Source organism: Bubalus kerabau, chromosome 7 (genome assembly GCF_029407905.1).
Source record: "Bubalus kerabau isolate K-KA32 ecotype Philippines breed swamp buffalo chromosome 7, PCC_UOA_SB_1v2, whole genome shotgun sequence".
In the NCBI taxonomy this organism is placed as follows: domain Eukaryota; kingdom Metazoa; phylum Chordata; class Mammalia; order Artiodactyla; family Bovidae; genus Bubalus; species Bubalus kerabau.
The window spans coordinates 28,111,176-28,136,470 of NC_073630.1; the positions used below are offsets into that span (position 1 = coordinate 28,111,176).

Genomic DNA, 25,295 nt, shown 5'->3' on the forward strand with positions numbered 1-25,295 from the left:
TCTATTGTTTGAAATAAACTCACTTCAGATCATGTCTATAATTCTTATACACACCTATCAACTTCCCTTGTTATGGCCATGCATCAGAATTTTGAGGATAACCATACATTTTTCAGGCCCTGCTCCCAAGTTTATGAACTTAGAGAAATTTGCAAAGTAGTTTACTCAGCCTAAACTAGAATCACATTTCATATTTGTAAAAAGATTTGTAGGAAGAGCCTATTGCCTGGGCAAAAAGGCAAAAAATAACTCTACCTCAGGAAATGTTGACAGAAGTTGCATATTTGTTCTATGTTGTGAGTCCAGGCAAGGGTGTCACTGTGTGTTTGAAAAGGTTAAGTCTCTTTTTAAGACTCCCGTATAATTCTGGGGTATGGTCTAGAGACGTGAGTGATTGGATTCCCTATCCTAAGAAGAGGAAAGACAGCCACACCTGGGCCCAGCAGGTATCAGATAGGATGGATTACGGCCTAACTGTAACATTTCCTGTGTTTAAATGAGATCACCAGAACTTTATTCACACAAACAAATCAAGTTGTTTCCACATTAACATTGGATGAAGTGATTTTTTATTACAAAACCCAGTACTTGCCAGACTCTTTTCTGAGGGTGGATCAAAAGCATAAGGATCTGGTCATGCGCTGCTTTTCATCTCCCCTCCTTGGGCACGCACTGACTAATATGCACTGACCAAATTCCACCTGCAATTTAAACAGGACTTTTTGGAAAAGTCAAGAATGTGCTTTTGAAATAATACTGCTCATCCCATGGTAACAAGAGCTGTACTTTTATAAATGGTACACTGAAAACTGTTTACAACTTGCAAATGATGATTCCAAGAAACATTACAATGCCTTTCTTATACATAGACATTAATAAACAAGAGCAAATTTGCTAAAAAGTGCAGTCCTACTTTTTGGGAACCTTCCAAAAAGAAGTTATCATTCTTTAAAACACAGGTTCATAGACTGAATCAGTTAAAAGAGTAATCACCCAGTTACTGATTAAATAATAATAATAATAATTGCTATTTAACATCAATTGTGCATACAGCTGTTTGTCTTCAAAAGTAGTGACTTTCTTAAGCATTAACAAATTAACTGTCTCTGTGACAACTGCCAGCATGTGTTTGGAGAGCCCTAGGGAGAAGTTCATTTAACATTCGTAGGTCCTGTCCTTGTAATGTCTGGGGGGATCTTTCCATTGCTAGATAAATGTGTTTGGATGTACAGAGATGGGATAAGAATACACACCCATGTCCTGCTGTCTGGCTGGCTCACTGCCAAGTCCTCAACCAATCCCTGATCATTGGCAAAAATTTGTTTCTAGCAATAGAGCAGGATGGTTCTCATTGAGAACAGTCTTTGCCGAAAATAATACAAAAGTTGTCTGGGAATTTGGGTGCATAACCTGGGTGTGGTGAGGATGAGTTCAGTACTCTCACCCATAACCTCAGCCCAGATGTAAATCCTTAAATTCACCATGTCACCAGCCAAAAAGACTCCTCCTGCTAATAGATGCCACAGATGCTGGAGCTTCTCTACAAACTGTTTGTATTTTCATGAGACCCTGAAAATAACAGGCTCCTGGAAACTGCAAATACTTTGCAGATGTGCTTTTTACAAAATGATTTCACAGTGTGACTAAGCACCTTATCGATATGTTACTCACCGATGAGTAAAGAACAATCACTTGTCTTTACACATTTCAGTTGTAATCACTTTTCCTTGATGATTTCCAAAATTGTAAGCATTCAAGAATTCTTATTGGATACTTAATGATATTAAGGAACTCAAAGTTTTGATAATAGTATTGCAGTTATTTTTCTAAAGTCCTCTTCTTTTAAAAAAACAACTCCTCAACAAAATACTGGCAAACCAAATCTAACAATATATTAAAAGGATCATATACCATGATCAAGATGGATTTATCTTAGGAATGCAAGGATTCTTCAATATCCACAAATCCATGTGATACAGCCCATTAACAAGCTGAAGAATTAAAAACATATGATCATCTCAATAGATGAAGAAAAAGCTTTTAACAAAATTCAACACCCATTTTATGACACAGATGCTCAAGAAAGTGGACATAGAGGGAATATACCTCAACATAATAAAGGCCATATATGACAAACCCACAGCTAACATCATTCTCAGTGGTGAAAAGCAGAAAGTATTTCTTTTAATATCAGGACAAGAAAAAGATGTCCCCTCTTCCCACTTGTATCCAAAATAGTTTTGGAAGTCCTAGCCATGCTAATCAAAGAAGAAAAAGAAATAAAAGAAATCCGAATTGGAAAAGAACAAAATAAAACTGTCACTGTTTGCAGATGACATGATACTCTACATAGAAACACCTAAAGATGTTACCAGAAAAGCACTAGAGCTCATCAATGAATTCAGAAAAATTGCAGGATATAATGGGAGAAGGCAATGGCACCCCACTCCAGTACTGTTGCCTGGAAAATCCCATGGATGGAGGAGCCTGGTAGGCTGCAGTCCATGGGGTCGCTAAGAGTCAGACACGACTGAGCGACTTCACTTTCACTTTCCACTTGCATGCTTTGGAGAAGGAAATGGCAACCCACTCCAGTGTTCTTGCCTGGAGAATCCCATGGATGGAAAAGCCTGGTAGGCTGCAGTCCATGGGGTCGCACAGAGTCGGACACGACTGAAGTGACTTGGCGGCAGCAGCAGGATACAAGACTCTGAGAGAGAGGGAGAGGGTGGGAAGATTTGGGAGAATGGTATTGAAACATGTAAAATATCATGTATGAAACGAGTTGCCAGTCCAGGTTCGATGCACGATACTGGATGCTTGGGGCTGGTGCACTGGGACGACCCAGAGGGATGGAATGGGGAGGGAGGAGGGAGGAGGGTTCAGGATGGGGAACACATGTATACCTGTGGCGGATTCATTTTGATATTTGGCAAAACTAATACAATTATGTAAAGTTTAAAAATAAAATAAAATTAAAAAAAAATTAATACACAGAAATCGTGTGCATTTCTATACACTAATAAGGGAAAAAAAGAGAAATTAAGGAAATGATCAAATTTACTATCACATCAAAAAGAATAAAATAGCTAGGAATAAACCTACCTAAGGAGGCAAAAGACCTGTACTCCAAAAACTGTAAGATGTTGATGAACAAAATCAAAGATGACACAAGCAGATGGAAAGATACTACCATATTATTATATTGAAAGAATCAATATTATCAAAATGACTATATTACCCAAGGCAATCTACAGATTCAGTGCAATCCCTATCAAATTACCAATGGCATCTTTCACAAAACTAGAACAAAAAATTTTTTAATTTGTATGAAACACAAAAGACCCAGAATAGCCAAAGCAGCCCTGAGAAAGGAAAACAGAGATGGAGAAATCAGGCTCCCTGACTTCAGACTATACTACAGAGCTACAGTCATCAAACCAGTGTTGTGCTGGCACAAAAACAGATAAATAGATCATTGGAACAGCATAGAAAGCCCAGAAATAAACCCACGTGCCTATGGACAAATAATCTGTGACAAAGGAGGCAAGACTATACAGTAAAGACAGTCTCTTCAGTAACTGTTGCTTTGAAAACTGGACAGCTACATGTAAAAGAATGAAATTAGAACATTTTCTAATATCAGACACAAAAAATAAACTTAGAATGGACTGAAGACTTAAATGTAAGGCCAGATACTATAAAACTCTTAGAGGATGGCATAGGAAGAACACTCTTTGACATAAATTGCCACAATATCTTTTTGTATCTGCCTCCTAGAGTAATGAAATGAAAAATAAAAATAAAGAAATGGGACCTAATTGAACTTAAAGTCTTTTGCACAACAAAGGAAATTATAAACAAAATGAGAAGATAAGCCACAGAATGGAAGAAAATATTTGTTAATGATGCTGACAAGGGATTAATCTCTAAAATTTACAAACAGCTCATGCAGCTCTATATAAAAGAAACAAACAACCCAAACCAAAAAAAAAAAAAAAAAATGGGCAGAAGATCTAGACATTTATCCAAAGAAGAAACGCAGATAGTCAAAAAGCACATGTAAAAATGCTCAATAACACTAATGATTAGGGGAATGCAAATCAAAAATACAGGGAGGTATCACCTTACACCAGTCAGAATGGCCATCATCAAAAAGTCTACAAACAGTAAATGCTGTAGAGGATGTGGAGAAAAGGGAACCCTCCCCTACACTGTTGGTCAAAATGTAAATTAGTACAATCCCTATGGAGAGCAGTATGAAGGTAAATCTAAAAATAGATTTACCATATAGTCATCAATCCCATTCCTGGGGATATACCCAGAGAAAACCATAATTCAAAAAGATACATGCATCCCCAGTGTTCATTGTAGCACTGTTTACAATAACCAAGACATGAACCGTCATGCTAGACTGAATTGCCTATTAGCATATTTCCTAGTTACAGGTTTTGCTAATTCAATCAGGGACACTGTCTCTTTAAACAAAATAGGCTTATAAACAACTGACTGGTTCAAAATTGATAAAGGAATACAACAAGGTGTATATTGTCACCCTGCTGATTTAACTTATATGCACAGTGGTGGATGTATGATGGATGACTGGATGGATGACTTACATGCCTGAATGAAGATTGCTGGGAGAAATATCAACAGCCTCAGATATGCAGATAATACCTCTCTAATGGCATCAAGTGAAGAGGAACTAAAGAGCCTCTTCATGAGTGTGAAAAAGTGAAAAAGCTGGCTTGAAACTCAACGTTCAAAAACTAAGATTATGACGTCCAGTCCCATCATTTCATCCCAAACGGAAGGAGAACAAGTGGAAGAAGCAGTGACCGATTTTTTTTCCCTTGGGTTCCAAAACCACTGCAAATGGTGACTGCAGCTATAAAATTAAAAGATGCTTGCTCCTTGGAAAGAAAGCTAAGACAAACTTAGCATATTAAAAAACAGAGACATCACTTTGCTGACAAAGGTCCGTACAGTCAAAGCTATGGTTTTTCCAATAGTCATGTATGGATGTGAGAGTTGGACCATAAGGAAGGCTGAATGCCAAAGAATTGATGCTTTTGAACTGTGGTGTTGGAGAAGACTCGTTTGTTGGAATGTAAGGAGATCAAACCCCTCAATCCTAAAGGAAATCATATCATATTTAGGAAATAAATATTCATTGGAAGGACTCATGCTGAACCTGAAGCTCCAATCTTTTGGCCACCTGATGTGAAGAGCCAACTCACTGGAAAAGACCCTGATGCTGGGAAAGATTGAAGGCAAAAGGAGAAGGGTGAGGCAGAGGACGAGATCGTTAGATCAAGCATCACCAACTCAATGGACATGCGTTTGAGCAAACTCTGGGAGCTAGTGGAGGACCAAGGAGACAAGTGTGCTATACACAGTCCATGGGGTCGCAAGGAGTCAGACATGACTGAGCAACGAAACAACAAGAACAGGCTTATAGAAAGTGTCCACTTTTTCTACATCACAGGTTCACTGACTGAGTGAACATCAAAATGAAAACATGTAGGTGAGAGCACTATGTCAGCTTTAAAATGATCGTGTAAATTAGTGTCTTATTCCTGGCTGAAGGTCAGTACTTTTACTTAACTAGTTAAGCTTACTATCTCTTCCAGCATGTATGAGGAACTTACTAAACTGTGTAAGTTTGTACTTGCAAAATTCTAGAACTAATATCTACTATCTTGGGTCTGACACAGAGTGCCTGGCACAGAATAGTCATTAATGTTGAATGAATTAGTTTGCTTAACAGTCAAAGGTAAGAGGGATTATTTTAGTATTACTTGAGGTGCTTCTACATATAAAGATATATATATAGCTGTAAGCAACCTACCTGACATAAAGACACAGGTCAATCCTTACCCATAAAGTTTTCTGCCTGTGTCCTAGTCCATGTTTACTGAAAGGTCTTAGAAGTACAGATTAGGGCATCGACTCCTATCCTGCATCTCTGCAAGAGTGATGCCAGTGTCTTAGCATCAACCCCAAACCACTTTTTTTGCCCTCTCCCATGTGTGTACATGTGTATAGATGACAAGTGGCGATATAGCCAACATATATTCCAACATCTGCCTACCAGATTGTGCTTGCTCTCCCAGTCACTTTGCTTAGGGTTGCGTATAGAAGAGCATTGCAGGGAAGAAAACAGTAGATTTGACAATGTCTTGTTTCTAAAGTGCTAGGATCCTTTAATCTTCTTTCTTCCTTTGATGTCTGAGGTTTCCTTCTTTATGCACTGACACTGGGACTAAATGAAACACCAGGAAATCATTTACCAGTAAAGGGTATGTGTTACAAACACCTGCAGAGTCCATAGTACCCAGGTGACTTGAATTACTCACACATTTCTAGAGCTCTGCTCTGCCGGTGGGTGGCTGCTTGGACTCTTTTTTACTTTAGGTAAAAAGATGACAGCTTTGGTCACATTTTAATTACTTCTATTTATTTTCTACCTAATCATCACAGAAAAGCACAAACAATGGGGGTGTACCTTTTTGGCTCTGATGAACATAAACACAGTTGCCTGAAAACACATAGAAATCTTTGTACAGATGAATTTTGGATTCAAACAAAAGAGGTAGTATTATTGTGGTCCAAGTAGCTGAGGACTGGGAGATGGAATTCTGGATTCAGGTCCTGATTCTCCCTTATCTGCATGTAGACTTTGCACATATCTCTAACATCTGTGGGCTTTTGGTTTTTGTCTACATAATGAGGGAAATCACCTCTTAAAAGCTCTATTTTGGTTTCTGTTTATAAAAGCTATTTGTTGCAATAGCTTGCAATCTTTTAATATAAAAGTTGCCCATTTTTCAGGGACTATATGTCATTAACTTGCTTTTCTTTAGCATTACAGAAATAATATGATATTACCTGCTTTTACTGTTTGTTTCCATCTAGTAGAACAAACTAGAGATCTAGACAAAACTTTTGGTAAATATAAAATAGCACCAGCATCTCAACAGCCTGACACTACAAAAGTTCTAATAATAGATAATATTTATTGGAATTTTTTTTGTAGTTACTATGGACTATGTTATGTGTTAAGTGCCTTACATGCAGTAACATGTGTGTGAGGCTTCTGCACAATGTGAAATGTCATGAATTGCAAACCTTCAATTCAATTCAGTTCCAGATTGGAACGTTAAAAAATCCCAGTGAATGTTTTGTGGAAATGCATATAGGTGGGGACGATCCTTTGGAGACCTTCAGAAAAAGATTACAAATGCTATTCTATTTCTTTTTCACAGAAGTCTTCCCTATCTCAGTGAATGGCAAGTCTGTAATGGCAAGTTGTCATGTCAAAACCTCACACCATGCTGTATTCCTCTTTCACTCCTAACTTCAAATCTATCACCAGATCCACTGAGCTCTATCCTTAATGTGTTTTTGGAATCCAACCTCTCCTCACTATCTGCACTGCTTCACTCCTTTCATCTTTGCTCCTCCATCCCAGAATTCTCCTACACCATTGTATTCTCAACAAAGTAGCCTTAGTGGGTCTGCTGAAATGGAAGATCTATGCTGTCAGTTACTCACTAGAAACTGTCCACTGGCTATCCATCTCCTTCAGCACAAAAGCCTGAACCTCTTCTGTTTGAAAGGAGCTGACCCTGTGCTTGTCTTACCCTGCTCACCCCACTCCAGCCATGCTGATCTCCTTATGATTCCCACACAGCAGGCCTCTTCATACGTAACGACCCAGCAGCCAGCCCTTCTCTTTGCTGGAAGGCTCATCCGCAGAGAGCCACCTGACCCAGTTGCCCCTCTCCTTCCTTCACTGTATTATTGAGGCCATCCTGACACCCCACTCCGTTGCTCCCTCACCTCCTTTACAACTTTATTTTTCTCCACAGCATTTCTCACTATACGGCATGCTAATTATTTGAATCATTTACTTATTTTTTGTCACTCCCCTGACTGAAGTATAAGCACCATGAGGGCAGGGGTTTTTCTTTTCTTTTATATGACTGTGTCTACAACATCTGGAACTGTGCCTGGCCTATCATAAATGCTTAAAAACGGATGAATGAATTGCTATATGGACATTGTTTTGCACATCTAGCATTAACAGGGTACTGTTCTTCCCTACTGCTCTCTCGTTTAGGCTCCATAGACTCTTAATTCTCTAATGGTTTTTCCTTTCTCTTGTATAAGTTTGGCCTGCTACCCGAATATATTGTTTTCTGGAGTTTGACTAGTGAGAGTTTAGTTAGAAACAGAGTGTGTATTTTTATTTCTTCCCATCTGCTAGCAAATTGTGAAAAATTCTATTAAAAACAAAATCTCTATGCTTATTCTCTTTTTGTTAGTAAATTTCTTGAACGAGTAGTTTACACAGGCTCTTTCTGGCTGCTAATCTATTCCTTAATTCATCATGTAACCTGAGATCTGATGCTATCAATGTGCAGAAACTCATAATTTACCCCTGGTTGTACTTAACCTTCAAAGAGCTCAATACAGAGAGTTATCCCTACTCATTTCATTCTCTCTCTTTCTGAAGGACATGATTGTCCTTAATGGACACCAATTTTCCTAGTGTCTGCTGCTGCTGCTGCTGCTGCTAAGTCGCTTCAGTCGTGTCTGACTCTGTGCGATACCATAGATGGCAGCCTACCAGGCTTCCCCATCCCTGGGATTCTCCAGGCAAGAACACTGGAGTGGCTTGCCATTTCCTTCTCCAATGTGTGAAAGTGAAAAGCAAAAGGGAAGTCGCTCAGTCGTGTCCGACTCCTAGCGACCCCATGGACTGCAGCCCACCAGGCTCCTCCGTCCATGGGATTTTCCAGGCAAGAGTACTGGAGTGGCTTGCCTTCTCCGTTCTTAGTGTCTAGCACTCATCATTCCTGGTTATTCATCTTATCTTAAATGAGTCATCTTCATTCTTTCATCTTTCTATTTTATTTTATTTTTTTTAATTTTATTTTATTTTTAAACCTGAAACACTGTATTAGTTTTGCCAAACATCAAAACGAATCCACCACAGGTATACATACGCTCCCCATCCACAGTAATTCTAAACAGCTCTTCTCTCAGATTTTCCAGTTTTTTGGTAGAATGTTTCGCTCCAGAATTCTGTCCATTTATGGCCTTGACTGCCTTCTATATACAGCATTCTCAACAATAATGACTAAAACTTGTCCCCTGAAACTCTGGACATGATGACCTCGAGGGGCTGTCTATTGCCTTTTGGAAACAAATTCCTAAACTATTCTTCTCTGTGACAAGTAAAAGTCTGATTCCCTTTCCATTCCTATCTAGATTTTCTGGTTCTGCCTATTAAATCTACTCAGAATAAGTCTTACACTGTTATGAGTCCAGTGGCTTTATTTAACTTTCTGTGATTATATCTTAAACCAGAAGAAAGCCTCTGCTTATTTTCAGTCAGTTTCCTTGTAGGAAAGAACCTATTTCTATATCATATATTTTATTTATGAGAGTAGATATAGCAGGAATTTTTTTATACTATTGTAATTGGAAATTTAATGAACTTTCCAACTTTAAAGGTGAAGGTGGAGAATTATCACTATGAATCTCTGTTAACAACTTTTTGTAAATAATATCCTATGCCCTTCAAAATGAGTAATATTGGTGCCAACATTATTTATTTGTATTAACATTGTGATTTAAAATGAGTACTACTTCAGTATGTATTCAGTGAGTCCATAAAAAAACACCTCCTCAAAATAAAAATAACCTCAAATCCTTCAACTATAATGACATGTAATTCTATGAGTAGAAATCAATAGTTAAAAGCTCTGATCAAGAAATCCTGAGTATTTTCTCATCTTCAAACACTTTACCAAGAATGTTCAAAAGGTTTGAGTACACTTGCAATCATGATTTCCACTTGTGTTGGGACTTAAGGAATACAAAATATAGTCTGTTGGTTCATATTCTCCAAAATTTAATTTTGATCTTTCATCTTTCCAATATGTTGGTCAATTTGCTTATAAAAATAATGCAAAACTTTTAACTCACAATATTCATTATTTTCCAAGTGACATTATCTTTTATCCATTTTTTAATCCCTGATATATTTCTCTCTGCATTTTGCAAGTTGCATCTCATTTCCTGCTTTAGCTTAGTTATTTCTTGGTATTCCTCCTAGGTAACTCCTTTTATTTTATGGTATTCCCATTTGTGTTTCAACTCCTTGTTCAATTTTTTCTGTAGACAACCAGCTGTTAAGCTTAAGAACACCAGATGTTAGTGTAAGATTTGAGATGCTGTTACCAGGACAACCAGCACTGCATGCCGGCCATCCCATCGCTGTGTTCATGCTCCAAAGCAGGGATTGCACTTCACCTTCCTCTATGGAAATAAAACAGACAAAAACACATTTGTAACACAAATCTAAAGAGGTGGCTAGAACACCCTTCTGGTATAAATTTTGTTCATACCTTCCCACTGGTTTTGCTCTATAGAAGGAGAACAAAGTAACAAATGTTTAATACAGAAAAATATGAGATGAAGGCTTTAACCATTACCACTTGGAAGATCAATTACATTTTGATGATTTTGAAGGCTATAGATAATTTGCCTCATTCAGTAGATAAAAGGGAAAGCTGAGACTTCTCATCTTTCCTTCCCTTTCCTTAGAAGCTCAGAGGTTACTGAGACTTTTTCCCCACTGTGTTCATGTGAGGTAGTCCCTCACATAAAAACAGCAATCCTACATTTAAGTCACTACATAGCCCAGTGAAGATTGAGCAGCAAGAGACTGAGAGTGTTCCCAGCAGAAAGGAGACTATTTCATCTTCCTGCTCACATTCCAGAATCACAGAATAATGGGACATAGGGTTGCACTGCATTATCATAAACTCTATCACTTTCAAGTAATAAAATCAAATATTTTAGACTTCAAAAAATACTCACTTTATAATTCCAGTTAATTTATCATAAGGCTCTAGACATCTAGTTTTCATACAGTGTAAAAGTCCTACTATGCATTATGGTGAGGAAAATACAAGTTATGGATGGAGTTTGAGCATCATCTTTTGCAAATTATCAGCCAAGCCTGAATTTAGTTCAGTCACTCAGTCGTGTTTGACTCTGCGACACCATGAACTACAGCACTCCAGGTATCCCAAAGTTTACTCAAACTCCTGTCCATCAAGTTGGTGATGCCACCCAACCATCGCATCCTCTGTCATCCCCTTCTCCTCCCGCCTGCAATCTTTCCCAGCATCAGGGTCTTTTCCAGTGAGTCACTGCTTCACATCAGGTGGCCAAAGTATTGGAGGTTCAGCTTCAGCATTAGTCCTTCCAATGAATATTTAGGACTGATCTCCTTTAGGATGGACTGGTTGGATCTCCTTGCTGTCCAAGGGACTCTCAAGAATCTTCTCCAACACCATAGTTCAAAATCATCAATTCTTCAGTGCTTACCTTTCTTTATGGCTCAACTCTCACATCCATACATGACTACTGGAAAACAATAGCTTTGACTAGACAGACCTTTGTTGGCAAAGTAATGTCTCAGTTTCCACAAATACACAATGAGTATAATAATAACTATTAACTAGACTGTTGAGTGGTCAAATGAGATAACCTGTTATTTAAAGTACATTATAAATGTTGTAAAAGTGTTATTATTCTCATAATTAAAAATTCCACAAATAGATGATAAGCTGCATGATGAAAATCTGTCTCTTCCATATATAGCCAGGGTCACCACTGTACCAGCTAAAATTTCAGACACAAGATTTAGATGATTAGCGATGATCCAAAAGTCCTAGGATGTGCATATGAATTTTGAAGCTTTGAGTTGTTTTGTTTGTTGATTTGTTTTGCCTAATGTTACTGAACTGAATGTTATCATCGCTGCTTTATATTTTCTATTTGGACTACCTAATTTTTTATATTTTTATCATAGCAAAATTAGAGAGGAAAGAGGTATGACTTCTGTAATTACATCTTAATTAAGGCACAATACATTCCTTAATAAACCACTCCATTACTTCAAATGATAGCCTGAATCAGAGTTGAGAAATTTCTCTGTCTCATTTTTATGAGACAGAGAAGAGCAGGTATCTGAAAGTTCATATGTACAGAAACCACCATCAGTGTTAGATGGGTGTGTGTAAGACTGGAATGGAAACACTTCCGGACAGTGTGGAGAGATCTCGCCATTGTGGAATATGATCCCACAAGTTCATAATTAATAGCACTGCTTTGTCTCAATTAGAGAGCCTTGGGAAACTGCATTGTGAGGCAACTCTGCTTCTCCATGGAATTTCTCAATGGATTTTTTTTTAAATCCACAAATCAAGTAATAATGAACAAGACAATGTGCTAGATTGTACTGTTAATTATCTCTTAAAATAACAACTTACTGGAAATGTAGTAGGTTTTATTTTCTCTTTTAATGATATACTCATGCCCTTCTCCAAACTGAAGGCCAAGCAGGTTTTTACGCTTCTCTTTTTTACCCATATTTCCAACCCATCCTTCTAAAGTCAGAAAGGTATACTTTCTGTACAGCTGAAACTCTCTGAAAGCAAGTGTAAGGTGAATACATTTTTAAAACAGGCTCCTTGTTGACTCCACTCACTAGGCTTGAGCATACTGATTAAAAGAGAAATCCTAGGTTTAAGCTATGACACGGCCCAGTAAAGAGTTAAGTGAATGTGACCCCTCTGGTGGAGCCCTTTCCTCAATTCCCTCCATCTGCACCCCAACCCCAGAAACAGAACTCCCACTCTTTCTGTTCTTCACCAGGGAAGGTTTCAGAGGGCTGGCAAGGGCGCCACCACCCTAGAGTGTGTCTGTGGAATAGCTGCTTTCTCACCTATGCAGTCACACCCAGTAGGTTTCAATACACCACCATGAACTCACTATCACTCATCTTTTCACTCCTAAAAATACAAAGGAAAAGCAAATTATTACTTTTTTTCCAAAAAGGTTAACAAATTTCTGATGTACCACAGAAACTTTGGTGAATTGCAGCCAACCCTAGATATGCTAAATGGATTTGCCACAGTCAGAAATACAGAGGGAGCAAATGAAAACATTGCCTGGTAGTAAGCTATCGGTATCAACTACATGATACTGATTAAAAGAGAAATCCTAGGTTTAATCTATGACATGGCCCAGTAAAGAGTTAAGTGAATGTTACCCCTCTGGTGGATCCCTTTCCTTCATTCCCTCCACCTGCACCCCAACCCTAGAAACAGAAGTCCCACTTTTTCTCCCAGTAGAACTCATTTCCCTTTATTACAGCAATTATCACAAACTACTATAGTTGTTTAGACATTTCCTTAGTGCAGGTAAGGTGTTAGACTCATTTCTATACTCATGTTCGTAGTAGTTTCTGATATATAGAGAAGGGTCAGTGAATAACTATTGAAAACAGAAATTCTGAACTCCAGAGATAATTTCATCTAAACTGTAGACTGCACTCCATATTTAGATGGTAATATACTAGCATTAAAAAGAAGAACAAGAACTCTTCAAAAAATTTAGCTGACCACTTCTACTGAAGTAAAAGAACTGAGAATTGATTCAGAATTGTCTGCATTGCAAAACTGTATTTTTGCAATTTCTCTGACCTAGAATAGACATGACCAATAATATGATGTGTGCTAATTTACATCAGTCATGTCCGACTCTTTGTGACCCCATGGACTGTAGCCCGCCAGGCTCCTCTGTCCATGGGGATTCTCCAGGCAAGAATACTAGAGTGGGTTGCCATGCCCTCCTCTAGGAGGTCTCCCTGAGCCAGGGATAGCACTGCATCACTTATGTCTCCTGCACTGGCGTGCATGCTAGGTCACTCAGTCATGTCTGACTCTTTATGACCCTATAGACGGACTGTAGCCCACCAGGCTCCTCTGTCTGTGGGATTCTCCAAACAAGAATACTGGAGTGGGTTGTCATTGCCTTCTCCAGGGAATCATATAAATTATATATAGATTATATTATAGGATCCTTGGAATGGACTGTTGGTACCTTTATCTTTGTTGAGAGTTTTATTAACAAAATTTTAATTATCTGAAGCTCAAGTGTCAATACTAATCTCAGTCTTTTTAAAAGAATCAATCAAAAATAGATGCAAACCTGAGATCTGTCAAAATATGCTTGGATTACACATTATTTAACTTTACAAAATCTGTACTGTTAGTCAAGAAATAAGGCGATACTGTCACTCTTAATCTCTCATTTATACCATACATATTTAAAAAAAAAAAGTCCTACTGTACTGAATATATGGGAGGCCCTGTGAAGGAAATCTAAATTCATGGTCACATGGCTAGCATTTTTAAAGGATATAATTTGGTAAAATTTTAATTAAGTAAGGAGTATAAAAATTATGTACTTGAGCATACCTGTTTCTAATTTTTGGTGTCTAGTTCAAACAGTTGCTCTCCTGCCTAATAGATTCAGTTTTCTTTATGTTCTCCCAATTCCGCAAATATAATGAAAGGAGTCAGCAAATTATTATTAAAAAGCTAAGAGATGAAAAATGACTTTAAATAGAGACGCATGTTTACATTTGTTTTCTTTACAGGTGATCATGTCAAGCACACATTTTGGAACACCAAAAAAAGGTGCCTAATTATTGTACTTGACTTTCACAAGATGTCTAAAAAAAAAGATTTTGTCTGTGTAGGAAACATACTCCAAACATATAAGGATTTTCCTAGTGGATAAAAATTAAATATTGCAAGTATCCACATCACAAAAATTCATTACATTAAGTTTTTTTAAATAAGCAGGGTGACAATATATAGCCTTGACATACTCCTTTTCCTATTTGGAACAAGTCTGTTGTGCCATGTCCAGTTCTAACTGTTGCTTCCTGACCTGAATACAGGTTTCTCAAGAGGCAGGTCAAGTGGTCTGGTATGCCCATCTCTTTCAGAATTTTCTAGTTTATTGTGATCCACACAGTCAAAGGCTTTAGCATAGTCAACAAAGCAGAAATAGATGTTTTCTGGAACTCTCTTGCTTTTTCGATGATCCATATGCAGACTACATCATGAGAAACGCTGGGCTGGAGGAAGCACAGACTGGAATCAAGATTGCCGGGAGAAACAGCAATAACCTCAGATATGCAGATGATACCACCCTTATGGCAGAAAGTGAAGAAGAACTAAAGAAAGAGCCTCTTGATGAAAGTGAAAGAGGAGTTAAAAAGTTGGCTTAAAGCTCAACATTCAGAAAACTAAGATCATGGCATCTGGTCCCCTCACTTCATGGCAGATAGATGGGGAAACAGTGGAACCAGTGGCTCATTTTATTTTCTGGGCTCCAAAATCACTGCAGATGGCTATTGCAGACATGAAATTAAAAGATGCTTTCTCCTTGGAAGGAAAGGTATGACCAACCTAGACAGCAACACTGGAATGGTTTGCCATGCCCTCCTCCAGGGGATCTTCCTGTCCCAGGGATCAAAACCGCATCTCTTACATCTCTTGCATTGGCAGGTGGGTTCTTTATGACTAGTGCCTCCTCGGAAGCCCTTAATAATATTGTCACTAATGTTTATTATTCAGTATAATTATGCATATTTGGGTGATCCAAGCGTGTGATTTTTTTTCTCTTTTTACCCAAAGTTTTTTTTTTTTTCTTTTGACAACTTTATATATAAAGAGGTTTTCCACTTAATTCATCTGTTTGTTAGAATCTTAACTAATATTTTGATGAAATAGAAGTTTTACATTAAACACTATGTTTGGCTTGACACTAAATATGAATTCTCATGCCATCTCATCTCCCCTTTCTCTGGAAAGGTAAGAGTTGGCTCAATTTTTGTGTGTTCTAAAATAGAAACCCTAAATTCATTAAATGTTTCAGGAAAAAAAGATAGTGTTTTCACCCTGTTGAAAAGTTGGTACATATTGTGGGTTTTCTCTTTTGCAAAATTTAGAGTTGAAAAATATAAATTTTAATCTTATTAAAACTCCTGAGACCTTGACATTTTCACAACAAAGTGGTTCTAGAATTTCAACAGAGTCAAAAAAAAAATACAACAATAAACTTTAAAATGTTTTAACCTTATAAAGAAATTTCAATCTCGATGTTTTAACCACCAATAGCTTATACTAATAAAAAAAAAATAAATAAGAAAAATAAGAAAATCTGGTAATGGCTAACAATCACAGACTTTCTTTGTGTGAATTTTCCTTTCTTGTGCTTCTGACATTTAGTCTGAACACTATATAAATTAGATAGACAATAGTAAACCCTTTATGAAAATTTACAGATATTTAAAATATGCTTCATAACTTTTTCTACTGGAAAAAATGTCTCATATATTTCTGGCCTTCCATCATTTACCAGAAAACTCAAGCAAATACAAAGAAACCAGTTATACAGCACAATAGTTAAAAGACCAAGAGGGACCTGGCTCTATCACTTACAAACTGTTTGGCTTTAGACAAGTTACTTCGCCTCTCTGTATACCTGTAAAATCTTACCTCATAGAGTTTTTCCAAGAATGACTTGATGTGACATATTTAAAGCACTTAGAACAGTATCTGGCAATTAATAATTGTTTGAAGTGTTTAGCTACCGCTATTACTGTTCTTGTCATCAGTACAAACTTGAGAAATTAAATCATGGATAATATTCAAGTCGCAGTTGACTAAACCATCTTTTTTTTCCTTATCAAACAGTGAGCTGATTCTTAACCAGAGGTCTCTGAACTTGGTTGGGAAAGCATGACATCTGTATTTTCACTAACCTCCAGCTCTATGTCTTTCAATTATAAATACACACCATGGATCACAGTGGTATGAGCAGTATATGTGACTTTGTCAACAACAGAAATCACAGATATCTTCATATCACACTACAGTCATTTCTGGAACTCAAAATACTGTTCCTACCCATCATAATTTTTAAATCACAGTATTATTAAATCTATCATATCACTTCAGTTCAGTCGCTCAGTCGTGCCCGACTCTTTGCAACCCCATTAATCACAGCACACCAGGCCTCCCAGTCCATCACCAACTCCCAGAGTTCACTCAAACGCACATCCATCAAGTCGGTGATGCCATCCAGCCATCTCTTCCTCTGTCATCCCCTTCTCCTCCTGCCCCCAATCTCTCCCAGCATTGGGGTCTTTTCCAATGAGTCAACTCTTTGCATGAGGTGGCCAAAATATTGGAGTTTCGGCTTCAGCATCATTCCTTCCAATGAACACCCAGGACTGATCTCCTTTAGGATAGACTGGTTGGATCTCCTTGCAGTCCAAGGGACTCTCAAGAGTCTTCTCCAACACCACAGTTCAAAAGCATCAATTCTTTGGCGCTCAGCTTTCTTCACAATCCAACTCTCACATCCATACATGATCACTGGAAAAACCATAGCCTTGACTAGACGAACCTTTGTTGGCAAAGTAATGTCTCTGCTTTTCAATAAGCTATCTCGGTTGGTCATAACTTTCCTTCCAAGGAGTAAGCATCTTTTAATTTCATGGCTGCAATCACGATCTACAGTGATTTTGGAGCCCCCGAAAAATACAGTCTGACACTGTTTCCACTGTTTCCCCATCTATTTCCCATGAAGTGATGGGACCACATGCCATGATCTTCGTATTCTGAATGTTGAGTTTTAAGCCAACTTTTTCACTCTCCTCTTTCACATTCATCAAGAGGCTTTTAGTTCCTCTTCACTTTCTGCCATAAGGGTGGTGTCATCTGCATATCTGAGGTTATTGATATTTCTCCCAGCAATCTTGATTCCAGCTGGTGCTTCTTCCAGCCCAGCGTTTCTCATGATGTACTCTGCATAGAAGTTAAATAAGCAGGGTGACAATATACAGCCTTAACATACTCCTTTTCCTATTTGAAACCAGTCTGTTTTTCCATGTCGAGTTCTAACTGTTGCTTCCTGACCTACATATAGGTTTCTCAAGAGGCATGTCAGGTGGTCTGGTATTCGCGTCTCTTTCAGAATTTTCCACAGTTTATTGTGATCCACAGAGTCAAAGGCTTTGGCATAGTCAATAAAGCAGAAATAGATGTTTTTCTGAAACTCTCTTGCTTTTTCGATGATCCAGCGGATGTTGGCAATTTGATGTCTGATTCCTCTGCCTTTTCTAAAACCAGCCTGAACATCTGGATGTTCATGGTTCACGTATTGCTGAAACCTGGCTTAGAGAATTTTGAGCATTACTTTACTAGCGTGTGAGATGAGTGCAATTTTGTGGTAGTTTGAGCATTCTTTGGCATTGCCTTTCTTTGGGATTGGAATGAAAACTGACCTTTTCCAGTCCTGTGGCCACTGCTGAGTTTTCCAAATTTGCTGGCGTATTGAGTGCAGCACTTTCACAGCATCATCTTTCAGGATTTGAAATAGCTCAACTGGAATTCCATCACCTCCACTAGCTTTGCTCGTAGTGATGCTTTCTAAGGCCCACTTGACTTCACATTCCAGGATGTCTGGCTCTAGGTCAGTGATCACACCATCGTGATTATCTGTGTTGTAAAGCTCTTTTTTGTACAGTTCTTCTGTGTATTCTTGCCACCTCTTCTTAATATCTTCTGCTTCTGTTAGGTCCATACCATTTCTGTCCTTTATTGAGCCCATCTTTGCATGAAATGTTCCCTTGGTATCTCTAATTTTCTTGAAGAGATCTCTAGTCTATCAGATCAGATCAGATCAGTCGCTGAGTCGTGTCTGACTCTTTGCGACCCCATGAATCACAGCACGCCAGGCCTCCCTGTCCATCACCAACTCCTGGAGTTCACTGAGACTCACGTCCATCGAGTCAGTGATACCATCCAGACATCTCATCCTCTGTCGTCCCCTTCTGCTCCTGCCCCCAATCCCTCTCAGCATCAGAGTCTTTTCCACTGAGTCAACTCTTCGCATGAGGTGGCCAAAGTTCTGGAGTTTCAGCTTTAGCATCATTCCCTCCAAAGAAATCCCAGGGCTGATCTCCTTCACAATGGACTGGTTGGATCTCCTTGCAGTCCAAGGGATTCTCAGGAGTCTTCTCCAACACCATGGTTCAAAAGCATCAATTCTTCAGCGCTCAGCCTTCTTCACAGTCCAACTCTCACATCCATACATGACCACAGGAAAAACCATAGCCTTGACTAGACGAACCTTTGTTGGCAAAGTAATGTCTCTGCTTTTGAACATGCTATCTAGGTTGGTCATAACTTTTCTTCCAAGGAGTGAGCGTCTTTTAATTTCATGGCTGCAGTCACCATCTGCACTGATTTTGGAGCCCCCAAAAATAAAGTCTGACACTGTTTCCACTGTTTCCCCATCTATTTCCCATGAAGTGGTGGGACTGGATGCCATGATCTTCGTTTTCTGAATGTTGAGCTTTAAGCCAACTTTTTCACTCTCCACTTTCACTTTCATCAAGAGGCTTTTTAGTTCCTCTTCACTTTCTGCCATAAGCGTGGTGTCATCTGTATATCTGAGGTTATTGAGATTTCTCCCGGCAATCTTGATTCCAGTTTGTGTTTCTTCCAGTCCAGCGTTTCTCATGATGTACTCGGCATATAAGTTAAATAAACAGGGTGACAATATACAGCCTTGATGAACTCCTTTTCCTATTTGGAACCAGTCTGTTGTTCCATGTCCAGTTCTAACTGTTGCTTCCTGACCTGCATACAAATTTCTCAAGAGGCAGATCAGGTGGTCTGGTATTCCCATCTCTTTCAGAATTTTCCACAGTTTATTGTGATCCACACAGTCAAAGGCTTTGGCATAGTCAACAAAGCAGAAATAGATGTTTTTCTGGAACTCTCTTGCTTTTTCGATGATCCAGCGGATGTTGGCAATTTGATCTTTGGTTCCTCTGCCTTTTCTAAAACCATTGAACATCAGGAAGTTCTCAGTTCACATATTGCTGAAGCCTGGCTTGGAGAATTTTGAGCATTACTTTACTAGCGTGTGAGATGAGTGCAATTGTGTGGTAGTTTAAGCATTCTTTGGCATTGCCTTTCTTTGGGATTGGAATGAAAACTGACCTTTTCCAGTCCTGTGGACACTGCTGAGTTTTCCAAATTTGCTGGCATATTGAGTGCAGCACTTTCACAGCATCAGCTTTCAGGATTTGGAATAGCTCAACTGGAATTCCATCACCTCCACTAGCTTTGTTCGTAGTGATGCTTTCTAAGGCCCACTTGACTTCACATTCCAGGATGTCTGGCTCTAGGTCAGTGATCACACCATCATGATTATCTGGGTCGTGAAGCTCTTTTTTGTACAGTTCTTCTGTGTATTCTTGCCATCTCTTCTTAATATCTTTTGCTTCTGTTAGGTCCATACCATTTCTGTCCTTTATTGAGCTCATCTTTGTATGAAATGTTCCTTTGGTATCTCTGATTTTCTTGAAGAGATCCCTAGGCTTTCCCATTCTGTTGTTTTCCTCTATTTCTTTGCATTGATTGCTGAAGGAGGCTTTCTTATCTCTTCTTGCTATTCTTTGGAATTCTGCATTCAGATGTTTACATCTTTCCTTTTCTCCTTTGCTTTTCACTTCTCTTCTTTTCATAGCTATTTGTAAGGCCTCCCCAGACAGCCATTTTGCTTTTTTGCATTTCTTTTCTATGGGAATGGTCTTGATCCCTGTCTCCTGTACAGTGTCACGAACCTCAGTCCATAGTTCATCAGGCACTCTATCTATCAGATCTAGGCCCTTAAATCTATTTCTCACTTCCACTGTATAATCATTAGGGATTTGATTTAGGTCATACCTGAATGGTCTAGTGGTTTGCCCTACTTTCTTCAATTTAAGTCTCATTTTGGCAATAAGGAGTTCATGGTCTGAGCCACAGTCAGCTCCTGGTCTTGTTTTTGCTGACTGTATAGAGCTTCTCCATCTTTGGCTGCAAAGAATATAATCAGTCTGATTTCAGTGATGACCATCTGGTGATGTCCATGTGTAGAGTCTTCTCTTGTGTTGTTGGAAGAGGGTGTTTGTTATGACCAGTGCATTTTCTTGACAAAACTCTATTAGTCTTTGCCCTGCTTCATTCCGTATCCAAGGCCAAATTTGCCTCTTACTCCAGGTGTTTCTTGACTTGCTACTTTTGCATTCCAGTCCCCTATAATGAAAAGGACATCTTTTTTGGGTGTTAGTTCTAAAAGGTCTTATACGTTCTTCATAGAACCGTTCAACTTCAGCTTCTTCAGCGTTACTGGTTGGGGCATAGACTTGGATTACTGTGATATTGAATGGTTTGCCTTGGAAACGAACAGAGATCATTCTATCGTTTTTGAGATTGCATCCAAGTACTGCATTTTGGACTCTTTTGTTGACCATGGTGGCCACTCCATTTCTTCTGAGGGATTCCTGCCCGCAGTAGTAGATATAATGGTCATCTGAGTTAAATTCACCCATTCCAGTCCATTTCAGTTCGCTGATTCCTAGAATGCCGGCATTCACTCTTGCCATCTCTTTTTTGACCACTTCCAGTTTGCCTTGATTCATGGACCTGACATTCGTATCTTATTATTTAACATATAAATACATATATTGTCATATTACAAAGTTGGTTAATCATATTTAAATATAAATGGCATTCCTTTTAGTTTTATTATTTTATTTAAATTTATTCTGAGAAGGTCCCTAAGTTTCACCAGACTGCCAAAGGGGACTTGTGTACTTGACCTACTGATTAAAGTACATGGGTGGATAGAGGGAGCTTTATTTACTCTCATTCTCAGATGACTATCCCAATATTCAGCAAAATGACTAAGGGGTGAGAAACTAAAAGAAGGAGTGATTATTTTTGGTGGGATACTCCAAACAGTTTACAGTATTTAATACATATAACCCACTTGACTTGTTTTTAATTGTTTATGTAATTATTTCAGTATTCTTCCAAAATATCTTAATACCACTGAGAAGTTCTTGGTTATATTTGAAGTCTAGTGAAAAATCCAGGGATACATATAGTAATTTAAGATATAAAAATAATCTAGAAAAATATAAAGGCTCTTACATACTTAATTTTAAATGAACATGGTTCAGATGTTTGTAGTAAGTCATGGATAATTAATTTATATTCTAAGATGATTGAAATTATGATATAATGACCAAGTAATTTAAACAATAATTCACCAAAAAACAGTAGCTAATATGCTGTCTCTAGTAAAAACTGGCTTTTGTGATGTAATATCAGACTCATGAAATTCATTCACTTTTTTATTTTGCATATGCCTTTTACACTATGGAATTTATTACAGGGCTTCCCTGGTGGCTCAGAGGTTAAAGCGTCTGCCTCCAATGCAGGAGACCCAGGTTCAATCCCTGGGTCGGGAAGATCCCCTGGAGAAGGAAATGGTAACCCACTCCAGTATTCTTGCCTGGACAATCCCATGGATGGAGAAGCCTGGTGGGCTACAGTCCACGAGGTCGCAAAGAGTCGGACACGACTGAGCGACTTCACTCTCATACATTACAGGACAAAATGTATGTAGCATTACTCTCAACTATAGTCACGAAAGCTGCAACTGAATACCAACTAATCTATTTCCTGGGGCTTTTCTCCTTAGTAGCCAAGTCTCCATCTCTCCTAAATTTTCAGCCATTTCAATTTTCCCAAGAAAGAACTTTTTTTTTTTTTTTAACCTCATCTGTTAGGAAGTAAACTAAATGTCTTGATTATTGTTCACAAATAGTCATGTTTGAAAGAGCATGCTGTAAGCCTCTGTGTTCGTTCTTTCTTTAAACAATATGCATCTTAATGAAAAGCCTGGAAGTCTTAATTCTCTGGAGGCTATCTCAGAATTACCAAGCTCTTCAGCTGCAGGAATCGGGTTAATAATATTGATAGATTACGAGTAGAAGAAAGGTCACAATAAGGCACTGTCTTCAAAAAATTATCTTCATTATTATAGTCCATTTGTATAATAAAGCAGTGCATTTTTTTTTTTTAATTTAAAGGAGGAACTGCTTTATATAAAGCTACACAGCAACTGATAGGAGAAGAACTGAGGACAATGAATTTTCCTGGTGGATTCACTTACTCACTCATCGGTTCATTCAAATAACAAATACTGAGCACTTACCACTGATCAGGGACTGTGGGACGCCCTGGCTTTACAATGGTGGAAGTAAACAAATACAGAGTGTGGTCTTACAGAGCTTGCTGCTTGGTGGAGTAGAGAGTAATAAATACATGTAAGCTCAGACAGGTGAATGAGACACAGCACGTAGAAGCACACAGCCAAAGAACCTCATCCAGATGAAGGGTCAGAGCAAGTTTTTCTGAGGAAGTGATTTTTGAGCTGAGAGTTGAAGGGAACCTAGGAGTTAACTAATTGAAGGGAGAGCCATGCTAAGGAAAAGTTCCAGAAAATGGAAATGGTTTGTGAAAAATCCCTGGGGCAGGAGGCTGTGTGGTAAAAAAGAAAGTGGAAGTATCCAGAGGTATGAGAACAAGGTGACAGTGAAGAGAGATGAGGCTTGCTCAGCCATGACCCAGATATTGGTCTTTATTGTAAAAGAAATAAGAAGTTACATAAGGATTTTAAGGAGAAGGATGCATTGACCTTATGATGCAGATCTTTCTTCTCTGCTGGGGGTTTTGTTAATTACATTAAACACAGTGCTTAGCACTTAATAGAGTTGATCAGATCAGATCAGTCGCTCAGTTGTGTCCGACTCTTTGCGATCCCATGAATCACAGCACACCAGGCCTCCCTGTCCATCACCAACTCCCAGAGTTCACTGAGACTCACGTCCATCGAGTCAGTGATGCCATCCAGCCATCAAATACATGTAAAAAGAAAGGAGGAAGAAAGGGATGGATGGAGGAAAAAAGGAAGAAAGGAAACCTCAGAGAGTGAAACAATAGAGTTGCAAGATCTGGAGATATCTAAGTCGAATAGAGGGCTTCCCTGGTGGCTCAGAAGGTAAAGAATCTGCCTGCAATGGTCCCTGGGTTGGGAAGATCCCTGGAGAAGGAAATAGCTACTCTCTCCAGTATTCTTGCCTGGAATTCTATGGACAGAGGAGCATGGTGGGCTACAGTCTATGGGGTTACAAAGAGTCAGACACAATTGAGTAACACACACACAAGTCAAATAGAGCTCCCATCCACTATGGGGCTCCTCAACTTTTGACAGAGTTTATCTCATTTTGGTTGTTATTGTCATTTTTATATAGATGGGATAATAAAGCCAGGATAGCTCAGCAACTTGCTTTAAGTGATTCAGCCATACCAGCCCTCTCTCTAGCATGTTAGTGTGAGTGTGTTGATGCACACACACACATAAATCTTTTTTTTTTTTTTTCCCTCTCTCCACTGAGGGGGTCTTGATAGTGATTAAGATTTAGAGAGTCTAAATAATGGGGCCATGCTTCATATTCTTCAAATTATTGCAGATACTACATTTAATTAAAGTTGTTGCGAAACACAGTGTGCCCAACAGATAGCAGAAACACAGAATGCATAAAATGGTCTGCATATGAGTCATCGAGTCTCCCTTCTCCATATGGCTTTCTGGGCAGTTTGGCTTTAAATGTGTTGGCAAGATTCCTGAACCCTTGTCACACATGGGATTTACAGAAAATTGGAAGAGCTGGCCCTGGTTGTAGTTCTTCAGGTTAAGAGAGAAGGAGTTAAAAATATTATTGACTCCCCCACTGAAGAGACGATAAAAAGACACTCCCTCAAGATATGCAGTCATATTCTTCCTCCCTTTCTCACGTTGCCAATTTGGATTTCACAGAAGCATGACTGGTCAACTTAGAGACACTCCCAGAGCAAAACAAAAGTACTCAAGAAGAAATTTTAGCATTTGACCTAAAACAAATCCCAGTTCTTTTCTGGAATTAAGTTGAATGCTAGGTTCCTAGAGGATAAGGCTGGTTTATGCTATTTTTTCCTTTCTTCCTTTTTTTTTTTTTTTAATTTAAGAGTTAAGCACTGCAAAGAGGCAGTTTCAAGATCTTTGCTGAGAACTGAAACCTGGCTTCCCTTACTCTGCCTTTGCTCAGACTTTTAAGCTCCAGTTTGAGACCCCTCTTCCCTCCTGTCTCACACAGCCTGGAGCCATCCCAGGTGCTGCCCCTTCTCCTTCTCCAGGACTATTTCCCTGGGGACCAGCACTCCTGGGACCTACTCTCTCAGTAGCACTAAGGCCCCTTCTTCCCTTATCTTTCTGTTTCCATATGTCCCAGCCCTCCTCCCCTCAGAAATCCAGCGCCAAGCTGACTCCATAACCACACACCAAAAAAGCTTTACTCTGAAAATCAATTACGTAACTTGAACCAACAGTAAGTGTTTAAATGGGGGACAGAGGACGGGGTGGGGAGGGGAAAAGGATAGTTTAAAAAAAAAAGGAGGAAT

General features: G+C 38.7%; 1 protein-coding gene and 1 non-coding gene across 15 annotated transcripts in view; one reads left to right on the top strand and one right to left on the bottom strand.

Moving 5' to 3' along the window:
* The window catches only part of DKK2 (dickkopf WNT signaling pathway inhibitor 2), a 583,019-nt gene that overhangs the window by 24,538 nt on the left and 533,186 nt on the right, over positions 1-25,295 (bottom strand). For 2 of the 14 annotated variants that reach the window (XR_008716807.1, XR_008716818.1), the window contains one exon: positions 8,964-10,332. The exons of the other annotated variants lie outside the window; for them this stretch is intronic. The gene's annotated coding sequence lies outside the window, so the exon portion shown is untranslated. Of the gene's footprint in view, positions 1-8,963; positions 10,333-25,295 lie in introns of those variants that run through there. 14 annotated transcript variants of the gene reach the window in all.
* Positions 22,190-22,261, top strand: TRNAW-CCA (transfer RNA tryptophan (anticodon CCA)). Its single transcript has one exon. It is a non-coding gene; the product is annotated as a tRNA-Trp (tRNA).